This window comes from Rhipicephalus microplus, chromosome 1 (genome assembly GCF_043290135.1).
Source record: "Rhipicephalus microplus isolate Deutch F79 chromosome 1, USDA_Rmic, whole genome shotgun sequence".
Lineage (NCBI taxonomy): Eukaryota > Metazoa > Arthropoda > Arachnida > Ixodida > Ixodidae > Rhipicephalus > Rhipicephalus microplus.
Window position 1 is genome coordinate 187,743,814 of NC_134700.1, and position 12,695 is coordinate 187,756,508.

A 12,695-nucleotide genomic window follows, 5' to 3' on the forward strand; every position below is an offset into this window, starting at 1 on the left:
GATTTGTGTATAGTGCATTTTTTCCAACAACGTCTGACGCAGACGATCAGACACAACACTACCGAATCCCTTTTATCACATAGTGTCTTATAAGGTTCTATTGCCTCGAAATCAAATATATTGCCTAGTTATGAAACACCGAGTACTAAGTGTGTCTGGAGTTTCAGCACAGTTATGACGGGCATTTCGACTATTCAAGGAATAAAGTACATGTTGCCTGGCCATTGATTGGGGACTTTTTTTGTATTTTTCCGTTTCATGCACACTAAGGCACACATCTCCGTCAGGAATATTTCACAACGAAAGGGTGTTATGAAAAATTCTCGTGCTAGGCGTATTTCCTTTTTAGGTTAGAGACGCGAAATAAGTCTTTTCAGACACTAGGAGACAATCAGTGCTGGTTGTATACTTTCACGTGTCGTCGAACTTAGGTCCTCGAACGTTCTGTTAGAGCAGAATGAACGGTTGAAAAGCCATTGTTTCAGAAGACTTTTTAATTGTGACACTGTTCTTTTGTAAGTCACATCAACACGTAAAGTAAAATAAAGCGACTGGCCATTTTCACCTGGCACTTTTCGAATCCTTCCTAATTAAAACAACCATGCCAGAGCAGTCTGGAGTGCCGACTCGAAAGTGGCAATTAGAAATTTTAAACTCTCCCCTGGGTAATCTGATTGGTCCAGCTGAAAAATACTCCTCCGGCTTTGGCGGCAGCACTGCCATGATGTTTGTAGCTTTTTTTACGAAGAAACCTTTAGGCGATTTCAGTAAAAATAGCATCTGAAAAACAAAATATGGCAGGGCGAGGAGAAAAAGAAAAATTACCTCATGACTCGAAGAAGAATATTGAAGAACTAAATTCGTGAAACGAGGAGTAGTTTTTGAAGCCAAGTGCTGGGCCAGAAGAGCAGACATCAACAAAGTATTATCTGCTCACGCAAATAAGTATCTTAGCGACATGTGCGCTCTCCCTTTGTGTTATGTGGTGACGCATGTCATGCAAGAAAAAAAAGTGCACTTTAAAAGGAATCTTTAAGTCCTTCGCCAACAAAAAAAAAATGAAGGGGGAGGATTGTAGCTGAACAGTGGGTCGTAAGGTATGACTAAAAACACAAAAAACACTACAGCTGGCGCTACCAGAAGAAGTATCAAGGCGATTCTTTGAGCAGTTTTCTTGAGGTGGCTGTTAAGAACGTCATCCGTGCATGGTACAAAGAAGTCCCTTCAGTACTCGCTTGCTTATCAAAATTATTAAGTCAAAGGCAAACTGCGTTAACTTTCCCAAAGTGCAGTCTTCAGATAATGTGTTTTTTCCCATAAATAATTTTTTTTATTTATTTTACAAGTTGTAAGAGAGAAAAAGAAAACAAGCGCGGTTCACCACAGAAAAAATAATACAATAGGGTTTAGAAGTTCTAGCTCTGTCTCACAGTGCGTTTTGATTCTCTCAATTGATTGCTTGAAATCATTTGTTTCGGCTACCTGAATCCGCACGTAGCGTAGCGTGGCCATGCAACGGCATACGGTAAAGATTGGTCACTGTCTCCTCGCATTTGGAAAGTCCGGTTACAGTTGCATGTTAAGACTATGTGTTTGATTCTGTGTTTCTGAGACGTAGTTGTCATTGTTGGATGTTCCGATTCACATAGTCACACCACGGTTAGCGTTGCATTGTTGGTTGATTTCAACTGAACTCCACACATTGTGAAAGCTTTGCCGCCTGCAATTAACACATCTGGAAGGCTGCATCATTGACCAGAACAAACGTCTGCACACTTTCAGCAAACTTAGACCTTGCTTTGCTGGTTTGCTTTGTCTCTGTCGCTTCATTAGCGCTGGTATTTACTCAATCCGCTGAATTGAACTGGTACTTCTTGCATGAATTACGATTGTCCACATCGGAGACGTGAAGGAGCCAATGTGAAGTCAATGTGAAGGAGATGTGCGGTTTTCTTTTACGCACGCCGCGTGTGTGTGTGTTACGCTCTCTAGAGTGCTTCAAGTGTGCGTTTACTTGTTGACTAGTTGCAAGCTCGTCGTACGCTCGTTATCACGTCGTGCCTGTAATTCGGCAACCTCTCACGCTGACCTTCGTTCGTGCACGAGGCTACATACTGGTCTACAGTCTATATTCGCATAAACTTGAAGTGCAAGCATGGCAGGAGAATACAAAAACAAGAAAAAAATAAGGCGAGAAGTTCAACTTGCTTCGCAGCGATTAAAGCTAAGCTAGCGCTTTCACTGCTGTCAGTGGGTGATGCTCCACTGGTATGGAAAACATGACTGTTACCTCATAAGGCTCTTTAGAGCTAGGCCGTAACACATTTCTTTCCTTTTTGTACGCCGCGAAAATTTTTTCATGACAGTACGCGTCTGCTACTGCCAGCATGCACATCGAAAAAAACAATCTTGTGTTTTTCATTGTCGACAACGTAGAAGAAAGATAGCGTGCGTGGCTTCATTTCGCACTGCATATAGGACAACGGGAATATTCAAAGTATATCAGAAACAAGGTTACACACAGCTTATACACATTAATGTCACTGACTTCAGAAATGCATTTCGCATTAGGTCGGGCGTCATTTTCATTTGCTCCACAACGTAAACGTGATTAACAGACGTTCCTGCTTTGATTAGTTTTTTTTTTGAAGTGCCTGTACAGTCATGAGACAAAAAATATACTATCACAATCACGTTCTAAAATCGCGCTTATTACAGCCTGCATCGTTTATATCATCCCGCATAGATCACCCCCACAAAGTGCATATTTCTCGAAGTAACACCGTCACCTTTTCCCAATCTTTCCTTCCTAACACATGTCGCGACTGGAATCTTCTGTCAGCATCAACCGCCAGTATTACTGAACCTGACGCGTTCCGTCAGGCCTTGACATCTTCCATGTAAATTGAATTTCATGTTGCGCACGCGATAATTCCTCATCGTATTCGAAACTTGTATTTCACACCACATTCTCTTTTTTTTTCTCGTTTTCTTATTATCGAATCTTTTGCATCTTTTTTGCGTTGCCTGGCTTATTACGTGTATGTTTTGCTTCTTGCCCGTTTCGCTTTTGCCCGTCCAACTTTTCCCCGTCCAACGTTTTCTTATTATTGAATCTTTTGTAGTTTTTGTGCGTTGGCTGACTTATTACGTGTATGTTTTGCTTTTTGCCCCTCCCCTTTACAATGCTGTAAAGCCCTGAGGGTAAAATAAAGAAAGAAAGAAAGAGACTTGTTTTGAAGCGGTGCACTTCGCGGCACAGTAAGTGCAGCGCAACAGCCCTGCGCGTACACGGAAGCAAGCGGAACCGCTGCAGAGAGAAGGGAAAGCACGTGACGTAAATCCACAGCTTTCAATTTTCTGCCAGAGATGGCACTGTCTATTCCAAGTCGCAGTGCCACCAAGCGTTGCTTTGGCAGCCATTAAGAGGCGCCGCTTCGAGGAGGGTACTATGAACATTCGAAGAGTGCACTCATTTATCATTTCGTCTGTGGCCGCATCTTCTGCTGCAAATTTATAAACATGTGTAATGAGATTTACATGCCACACCTAAGCAACCATCATTGAGTTTGACCAGCAGCTTCTCTGCTTGCCCCCCCCCCCTTTTTTTCATCTGTGCTGTTGTAGTTGACATAAGCATCAACATCGTTTTAAGGAATAAATGCCCGAAAAGGTTTGAAAAATAGAGATCAAGTGCCACGTGCGCATGTTGCCTGTGCTTGTTGTTCACCGGGATGCAACGTTTTATCATGATGAACTTTTCATTTATTCTGTGAAAGCAATCGCTTTAGTGAAGCAAGTGGGTTACCGCAGTCCGGGAAGACATTAACGTATAGGACGGCTTTCTTACTGTCAGTCTGATAAAGAGTTCTAGTTGGAGTGCCAGAACTGTTTACTAACGATTCCGCCTCGACACGGATTGAAAATATTAGCTTTCTTTTGAAGATTTGTCAAAACCGTTTTCGAAAGACACAGAGATGAACGCGTATGTGACCTAAATTAATTCTTGTTTATTGCAAGAAGAAAAATAGTAATACTTCAAACTCATTATAAATGTGGTATGCATACTTACGACTGTTCACTGCACAGGCAGAAAACGCAAGAGTTTTGCTTATCCCTATGAGTTACCTCCTGCTTTTAGATGCACGGTACCTATTTTTAGTTAACAATGCGCATGCAATGGAATCTCACAATCATGTAACGTGGTTAGCTTCCTGGAAAACCCTAGGTAAGTATGTGATCTTTGGTGTTGGTTCTCAATCTTCTGTCGTGTTAATGCACGGCCCTGGTTTTTCCATAAAACAAAATTAGAGCATTCAAAAAATTTTGCTGTAGCCGCTAAAGAACAAAATGGTCTAAATAAAATAACTTTTTAACATAAATAACACTGAAGGCAAAAGTCATGCAAAGTATTACAAGCCGACGCTTTTTTCTTCTTATGACGTGCCAAAAGCGCGCGCCTGAGAGAGAGAGAGCTGTGCGTGAGCTTACGTCTTAAAATAAGAACATAATGTAGGTCCACTTCACTGCGACTTCCCTTGTGTAACATGACCTTGCGAGATTTCTTACTTAGCATTGCGACAGGCTTTACAAATACATCTCTATTACTTGAAAAGAGAGAAAACGATTTTCATTTTTGCTCAAATTGCTCCGAAACTCCATTACTCCCGCTTTACAAAGAATGGGTCACTTGGGGATTTCTTCTAAATGCCCAAAGTCTGCATGAAGAAACACTCTATGTGCGCTTTAACTCAAGCGGTAAGCTAAGCCTATATCTGCTCGAGTCTGAGCCTTTTGTGACTCCCAAGTTATAAGTAGACATGCCCATGTGGTGCGGTACAGTGGAGCCTTATTCTTGCAAAGCGCACATTGTAGGATGAACATCGGTAAAGGGGGCCTTTAAAACGTTTTGAGCGTGCTAAAAAATGCTGCTGATCGGTGGTAGAGGCTCCTGACAACGCGCAAGCGAAATATTAGAGCGCAGCACACGATCTGAAATTCACAATAAGTTGCAAAAGCGAGCTAAAAATTTCTTTTTCTTCACTCAAAAAACTACAGAATACGCTCCATAATTACCCGTAGAAAGCCCATCTATCAGTGATTGGCTGATTTCAACATAGCGAGCTCGGTCGTTACGGAGATCACCGGGGATGGCCACCACTTGTCCGCGCGTGCGTGCGCGGTCACACTGAAGAAGCCGCGCATTCAAAGGAAAACAAAAAGAAAAAAAGTGCTCAAGGTTACAAGACGTGGGTGATGTATTTTCTTGGCCCCTGCCATCCCTCTCTGCTTAGCCTTCAGCGCTTTTGTGGGGACGAAAGAAGAGAGGAAGCAATGGCAGCATGCGATAAATCTTTGTAATTTTGCTCGCACTGGACGAATTCTTAAAATTTTTGCGGCGTTGAGTTTATGGGGCTCTAAACTCCATCAGTGAGTTAATTATAAGGTTACTTGAAAAAGTGTTTCAGGTTTCCTTTATATATAAATATAGCGGTACGAAAAAATAGCCACACAAAGCAGACACCTGTTTATCACGTGATCTCCTCGTGTGCTATAATTATATTATATATAATTAAAAAAATTATTAATAATATACTATAATTATTATATATATTTTATATAATATATATAATTATAATTAATTATAGTATAATTACCGATTCACAGCCAGCCCGCAGGTACTCTCTCAGAGAAGGCTACGCAAGACGGCCGTCACAATTCATTTAGCAGTGTCGGAATGTTAGGCCCCATGTTGAGGATTAATGGCGTGTTTGATTTAAATGCACTCAATCAAACAAAATTTTGTATGATGGCAAGTCTTATGCAGGTTATTTGGGAATTTCTTCTGCTGTAGTATCCGCCTCAGATATGCAATAGGTTACCAGGTATATTTTATAAAAATGCAGACATATTGAGTTCATTATTGACACTTCATGAAAATATCTCTGCTATAGACAAGAAGTGAACCACTGTTTTATGAACAAGTTGTAGCAAAGCACTATAAGTTAATGTGGGCATTACTTTATGAATTCGATCCAGAAAACATATTCATCAAGGTCAGATATTCTGCGACAACCAGAGGTGTTTCGTAACAGACTCTGATAAGAAGTAGTGTATGCAAACTATTTCCAGCTAAACATACAGCATTTTGACTAGCCGAAATGTGAGTCATGGAGATGAGTGTTGGGAGCAATGTTCTAGAATGTGTAAAGAACTCAAATGATAGAAAACATTACTGAAAGAAACAACAAAGCTTAAAAAAACACGCTCTCATATTCCAGAAATAACTTAGACCATGTTTTTAAAACTATCCTCAGCAAAAGGTGAACCTCCTCCTGAATAACACTGGACTAGGTTAGCACTTCTTACAAACAGCTATGGGCCACTGTAAACGAAATGAAGGGGTGTGTGACGAAATATGTGTGTGTGAACGCACTCTAGACACTTTGTTATCTTTTACCTTGTTCAGTTTGCAACTTGTTTCTTTTCTTTACTTGATAGTTTTTGTATTTTGTGTAACTACTTTTTACGCTGTAGAGGTTATAGGAAAAACGTGGTTGAGGGTATATAAACAATAACCTTTTCTCAGCGAGTCATTCAAAAGAGAACAGAGCGCATTATATGCAAGCTGAAGAATGCCACATTCCTGTACCTCCACAATGCATTCAACTCGCACTGCCTTTTTCAACTGCCCCTAATAACACCCAGCTTCAAAATACTTTTTCTATCTACCCAATTCAACCAGAGCAAACATTGTCAATCATGTGGTGCGTACAGAGTGTCTATCGAGAGGGAACTTAAATAAGTGAAGTACGCCGGTGACTGCTTTGAAGCCAGGGCAAGGAGCATTCAAGACAGGCGTAGCTCACCTTTATTGATATGCAAATATAAGATGAGAAACCAGATATGAAGCTCTTATCAAGCGAAGTAGGCGAGCGCCTCTTTTCACCTTTTTTCAGTATATCTATACATTGTGATCCAGTCCACCCGAAAATATGACACTGCGATATCTTACGCCACAATCTGGGAACGCACGTACTTGTCATTGCCCTCATTAGGATGCACTGGAGGGATTATAAAGTGGTGGGTGAAATGAGTTTAGAACCAACCCTGAGAGAGAGAGACGTAGGTTTCACATGCGCAACGTTTAACTGTATGCGCGCCAGTACACAGACACGTGTTTTTAGGGCGCATGCAGTGCTCAATAATGAACCTGCTTGAAATTGACGAGGGTAGCGAGGCAGGCTTGTGTATCTGTCAAGGTTCTTGTATGTGAGCATAAAAGGATGAAGGAGGGAAGAAAGCGTACACAAACTAGGCCTACTGACAACAAAAATTTCACACCCAAGATGCATGAAAAAGCCCGTACAACACACTGTCCGATAGGATAGCGTTTCTTTTACCTGTCTTTGTTACCAGTCGTAATGATGTATAGAACCTAAATACACTCAACGAAAAGCTGATTATATGCTTACATTACAACACGGACTTATGAAGTGCATTGCCAACGAAGGTTTCTAAATCTATTGCTTTAAAGAACAATCACATGAGTCTGTTGAAATTCTGCAAACATGGTGCAAGTCTTTCAGGTTCAAACACTTTTTCTTCGTGAAGAAAAGAAATGTGATTACTACCTGGCTATAGTATCCAGGTGTTATGACGCTACTATTCAGTGGTAATAACTCTTTCACTTAGGCTTGTGTTGTGAGCTGAATTCAACAAAAATAGTAGTGAGACCTATGTTGTTGATCATGTGGCAAAATAAGTTATCCTAAATGTCTAACAACGCCAGTCCTACGCGTAACAAGCAGCATAGTTGCCGTAAAAGCTGGACGGCCGCCCTTTCTGTAGCCCGTTGTAAACTTTTTTGGGGCGTCTACGGCAAGTAAACGAGCAACGTAGCAAGCACGCTATCAATCTTCACACTTTTTTGCGAGCTAGGACAGCAGTCGCTATGCCATTAATCAAAATTCTGCTGTGAATCGAGGTACCCCCTTCACATCTGTGAGCTATTTATTGGCACTATGTTCACGTGGTTACTGGCATCGGTAAAAAATTATCGTTGAGTCATTTGTGATGGTTGCAAAGTTTTAAACCACCCTCTTGTTAGCAAGTGGCATTGTGTGGCACCTGGTTGATTTTTAAACTTTTTTTAATATAAAAAATAATTCTGTAACTGCGACTATTTCCCGGCAGGATGCCTGAATAGGTTTTGTAAAAAACGAGCTTCCAGCACTGGCGTGACTCGCTAGAAGAACTCTCGACTACCACGCACACGGTCCCAGTTCAAACCCATTCGGCCTACCCGCCATGGTGGTCTAGTGGCTACGAAACTCGGCTGCTGACCCATGGGTCGTGGAATCGAATCAAGGCCTCGTTGGCCACATTTTCAATGGAGGCTAAAATTCCTGAGGCCCACGTGCTTACATTTGGGTGCACGTAAAAAAACCATGGTGGTCGAAATTTCCAGAGTCCTCCTCTACGGTATCTCTCCTAATCATATCATGCTTTTGGGCCGTTAAACCGTAGATATAGCGCATATAACGAAACCCTCACAAGCCCCGCCAAATGCGAAAATCGACTGCCCTCCCACATTGTCATAACACAAGTAATTGAAAAAAAAAATCCTCACGTGATGACTTCACCATGTGACGTCAATAAGACGTCACAGGCTTTCATATTATATGACGTAATTACACGATATTGTAGCTTGATCAAAGGAGGCCCCGAAAAGCACGTGAGTTGCCTGCATTGCTTCGTATCTTGTCGAGATCAATGCGTCGGCGAGATCAACACGTCGACTGGCAAGAAAAAGAAAGTGGCCTGGGTACTTTAGTCACCTAAAGTTTGCGCATATCGGACCTTACAGTTTTTTTTTTTTTCATTGCGCGTGATACCGGTTACAGACCTCGACGGTGGTGGCGGATAACTACGACACCAAAGTCGGCGGTGGTCGTGGTCTTATAGCAGCTCTATTTGTAGTAAACCTGAAAATGTTAGCAGTAGGCATAAAATACCAGTATGAAAGCCTAAACGCGCACAACGAATGGTACCACACGGTGTTTTCTTGAGAGAACAAGTTCCTACTAATAAAGCTAAACGGCGAGATAAACTTACGGTCATTAGTTTAGGGATGCACACGAGGGCATATAATATGCTGACAGTACTGAAAAACATTAGAACGTTACTGCCAGAAAGGCAGTACATTCAGCTATTTTATTTAACGAGGTCTGAACTATTGTTCCGTCCATTCCTGGGTACACGAATTCATACTAGTGCCCAGTCTTCTACATCGCAGAACGTCTTTTGACACGCACACCTAGTTTCCAGTTTCTTAGTGATGTAAGTCTAGCGCTGTTTCTGTTTCACAGGTGTAACATCGTTGTGCCTAAACTGTGCTAGAAGGACTGTCATCTTGTTAATTGAGACAGTGCTGTCCATGGAATTGCCCTCTCTGTTGTGATCCTCCAAACAGCTTTTAATGTTTTCATTATTGTGGTGATGCAGTGTTCTTTGATTTAGTCCCCCTGGAGGGGACCCTCTCTGTGATTGGTGGATAGGTGAGACCCGTACATTCATTATCGTTTAGTTGCTGATGTGGGTCGGGATGCGAGCCGCTTTTCGATGCATGCGTCGTTCCACCTTTCCCAGCTGCGCAGTGCACGAGCATTGTCGAGATGATTTCATATTTTGCACATTCCTTCTCTCAGGTGGCATTGCTAACACTTAAATTACCCTAATGCTGCTAAAGTAGTGCATCAGTTGTCAATTTCCACTTCTACTGCTGAACATGGCCTTTAACAAAGCTAACTTGGAAATAATAACAATATATAGGAAAGAAGGAGTGTTTTGGTCTCTACCATTATGAATTCCCGATCCCAGGCTCGATGGTGTCCTGCGTTGTTCTCAAATGTATTCAATGTTGGGACGGGTAAAGAAGTCATAAAAGAAGATCTTATGCTTTAATGGTTAGGTGCGGTCTCTTCAGCGCGATGGTAAGTTGAATAAATTAGGAATAGTATACTGTGCCAGCGTGACGATGATCACGCCACAATATTTGTTTTGTCTGTTCTGGTGATCTCTTCATAAAAGCTGGCGCTGGAAATCACGAGGAAATAATGAGCCCATTTTCCACAGTTTTATCAATGTGGCTCATGGTGTTATTTGTCTTTTCATGTATTTAAAATATTCGCTCGATAAAAAAACTGGGAAGAGGTGAACCATGCAGGCAAATGTGTTAAAGCTCCACAAAAGTCACTGCAGTCAGAAACACTGCTCAGGGCCATTCCCCTACAGGCGCTGAGCCGTGCTCTCATTAGAGCAGCTCTAGTTGAGTCTTTTCTTTTCCTCGAACTCCCCTCCTCCTCCATCGTTGGATTGCGGCTTATGCTAAGATGCTTCTTCTTGTTCTTACGTACATGTTCTATTCCAGTTCTTGATATAGGGCATATAGAGAACGGTGTTGCAACTGCACTAAAGTCATCGACTCTTGGTTGTGTAACTCTTGCCTTCTTCATTCTTGCTGAACCGGTGGCGAGGTGTGATTTGGCGAAACCTTGTGGCGCATAGCTCCTTCTCTTATAAATTGACACTGCATGGCACACCGTGACGACATTAGATGCCGACAAGCCAAGCCACTGAAGTGCTTGGCACCTTAAAGAAATCTAACTCTATTTTTTTGGCCAACTCACATTCATTGCCAGGTTACTAAATATTTAAAACAAAAATAAAGTGAAATATCACGATTGTTTGGGTAGATGAGTCACACAAGTGCAGATGTAGTCAGTTTTCTGTGAAATAAACTAAATAAAAAACATCGTTTCAAAGGAAGTTCCTGGCATTGCCCTCTCTATGCAACGGAAAACAACAAAAACAGCGAAGAACATGGGTGACGAGTGAGAGGAGAATGGTGTGACCTATTTAAACGATACGCCTCATTTGAAAACAACTTAGAAGCCCGAACATAAACAAAAAGACTTCCATCCGCTGTTACGACTACTGCTTGGACATGTTTTCGCACATAGTTGACTTACGATCTGAATGGTGAAAAAAAAACGTCAACCGAACAGAGAAGAATTGCTCTTGAAATGTTAATTCGTTGCGTATACTTCTGCATTGCTCTACTTGCGCTACATTATAAAAACCTATTTTTCTATGTGGGCAGCCTTTCTTTTGATTGAATCGCGTGCATTGCGATGGCTGAATTAATATAACCATTTTCAGGGCAATGGATTTCTGAGAATATAGACTCTGCTCCTTAAGTGACTGACCAGCTATATTGTTTCATAACCATCAGTGAAAACAAAGTTTCGAGCGCTAAGCCAAGACCTTCTTTAAATATTGCAGCTCGCAATAATGGTCTAAACAAGGACTGAATGTTCAGTTCGTGGATAAAATATTTTGAGATGTGAATATTGTTATGGCTGCAACTGCTGGGAAATAGTTCAGCAAATTTTGAAAGCTTGAGCAGGTTAGAGAAGGGTGTATCTATACAAAGAAATAATTTTAATGCTCAGCTGTTGTATGCCAAAGATCATCAATAATTCAGCGTTGTATTGCCGTCACGGAAATGACGTCCAAAATGCACAGGATTAGAAACGAAAGAAAAGCTCTGTGAACTGGAGTCGAACCCACAACCTGTCAGTCTGCAACGGATGCCGAGCCTGTCCACGCGCCACGCTCACATGCGCTGGAGGTTTTCAAACGCTTGTTTTACATGATCTATCTTGTTTCTCTCTCACGGTACTCTCTGTCGACATAGTGGTGTTGCCCTGTGGGAGTGGTGAAAAAAAGTAATCACTAGCATGACCATGGCCTCCGTCATTAGCTCCTTCAAAACGTCGTCGCTACGAGTTTATTGCAATTTCCTCAATGTGTTAACCCGCCACGACGTGGCAATCTTAGCATTACTCATAACGTCCATGATTTCCAAAAATAGCTTTGCGACGTGCGTCTGTCTCACATGGCTGTACCTCTTTGTTCGTAGCTTATACTCTCTCCTAAAGAAATCATGGCTGGGGTTCAGGAGACCCACAACGCATCTTCTGTTTTCTTCTAGTGAAGCTGTAGTGTTCAATAACTCTTTAACATGGCACTGTATGGCGACCTTATCGCAAGTTTTTTGTTGGACGCATATTGCTTTTGTGGCTGTTACGTCGCTTTTTCAGATTACGCCCACACTGGTAACTGCAACATCTAATCCAACGGTTCGTTTATTTTTTGATCATTGACTTCAGTCGTTGGAATAGGTTTATCCCCGAGTGTCATCACGGGAGTAGACGGTCCAATATACATTCGACAAGCTGTCTTATATCAATGTACTATCGGTGTCAAATTAAACTCAAACAGCGGCAAGCCCTCGTGATGTTATAGTACATGCCTTCCACTTACCACCATGAACAGGCACACATTTATGCACCGAGATTCCAAACAGGATGCGTGCGCCTTTCAACAGTGATAACTGGATGGCACACAGTATACTATCGCGAAGGCTTGCCGCTGTTCGGGTTTATCTGACGCCGATAGTACAGTAAACATACTACTTCTGCAAGGGCAGGTTGCACTTTCGTGTTATGCCGTTTCCTAAGACGGTGCGATTAACAACGTTCTTTTTTTTTCGTTGTCACCCCATTATTAAATACTACTCAAAACGCCCAACGAAACAACCTACTAAGCCTAGGAAAATGTTTTCAAAA

General features: G+C 41.8%; 1 long non-coding RNA gene across 1 annotated transcript in view; it reads right to left on the bottom strand.

Moving 5' to 3' along the window:
* Positions 1–530: 530 nt before the first annotated feature.
* LOC142769050 (uncharacterized) overlaps positions 531–12,695 on the bottom strand; it is an 82,080-nt gene continuing 69,915 nt past the window's right edge. Inside the window, exon 4 of the long non-coding RNA XR_012885625.1 lies at positions 531–780. This is a non-coding gene — a long non-coding RNA (uncharacterized LOC142769050). The remainder of the gene's footprint in view (positions 781–12,695) is intronic.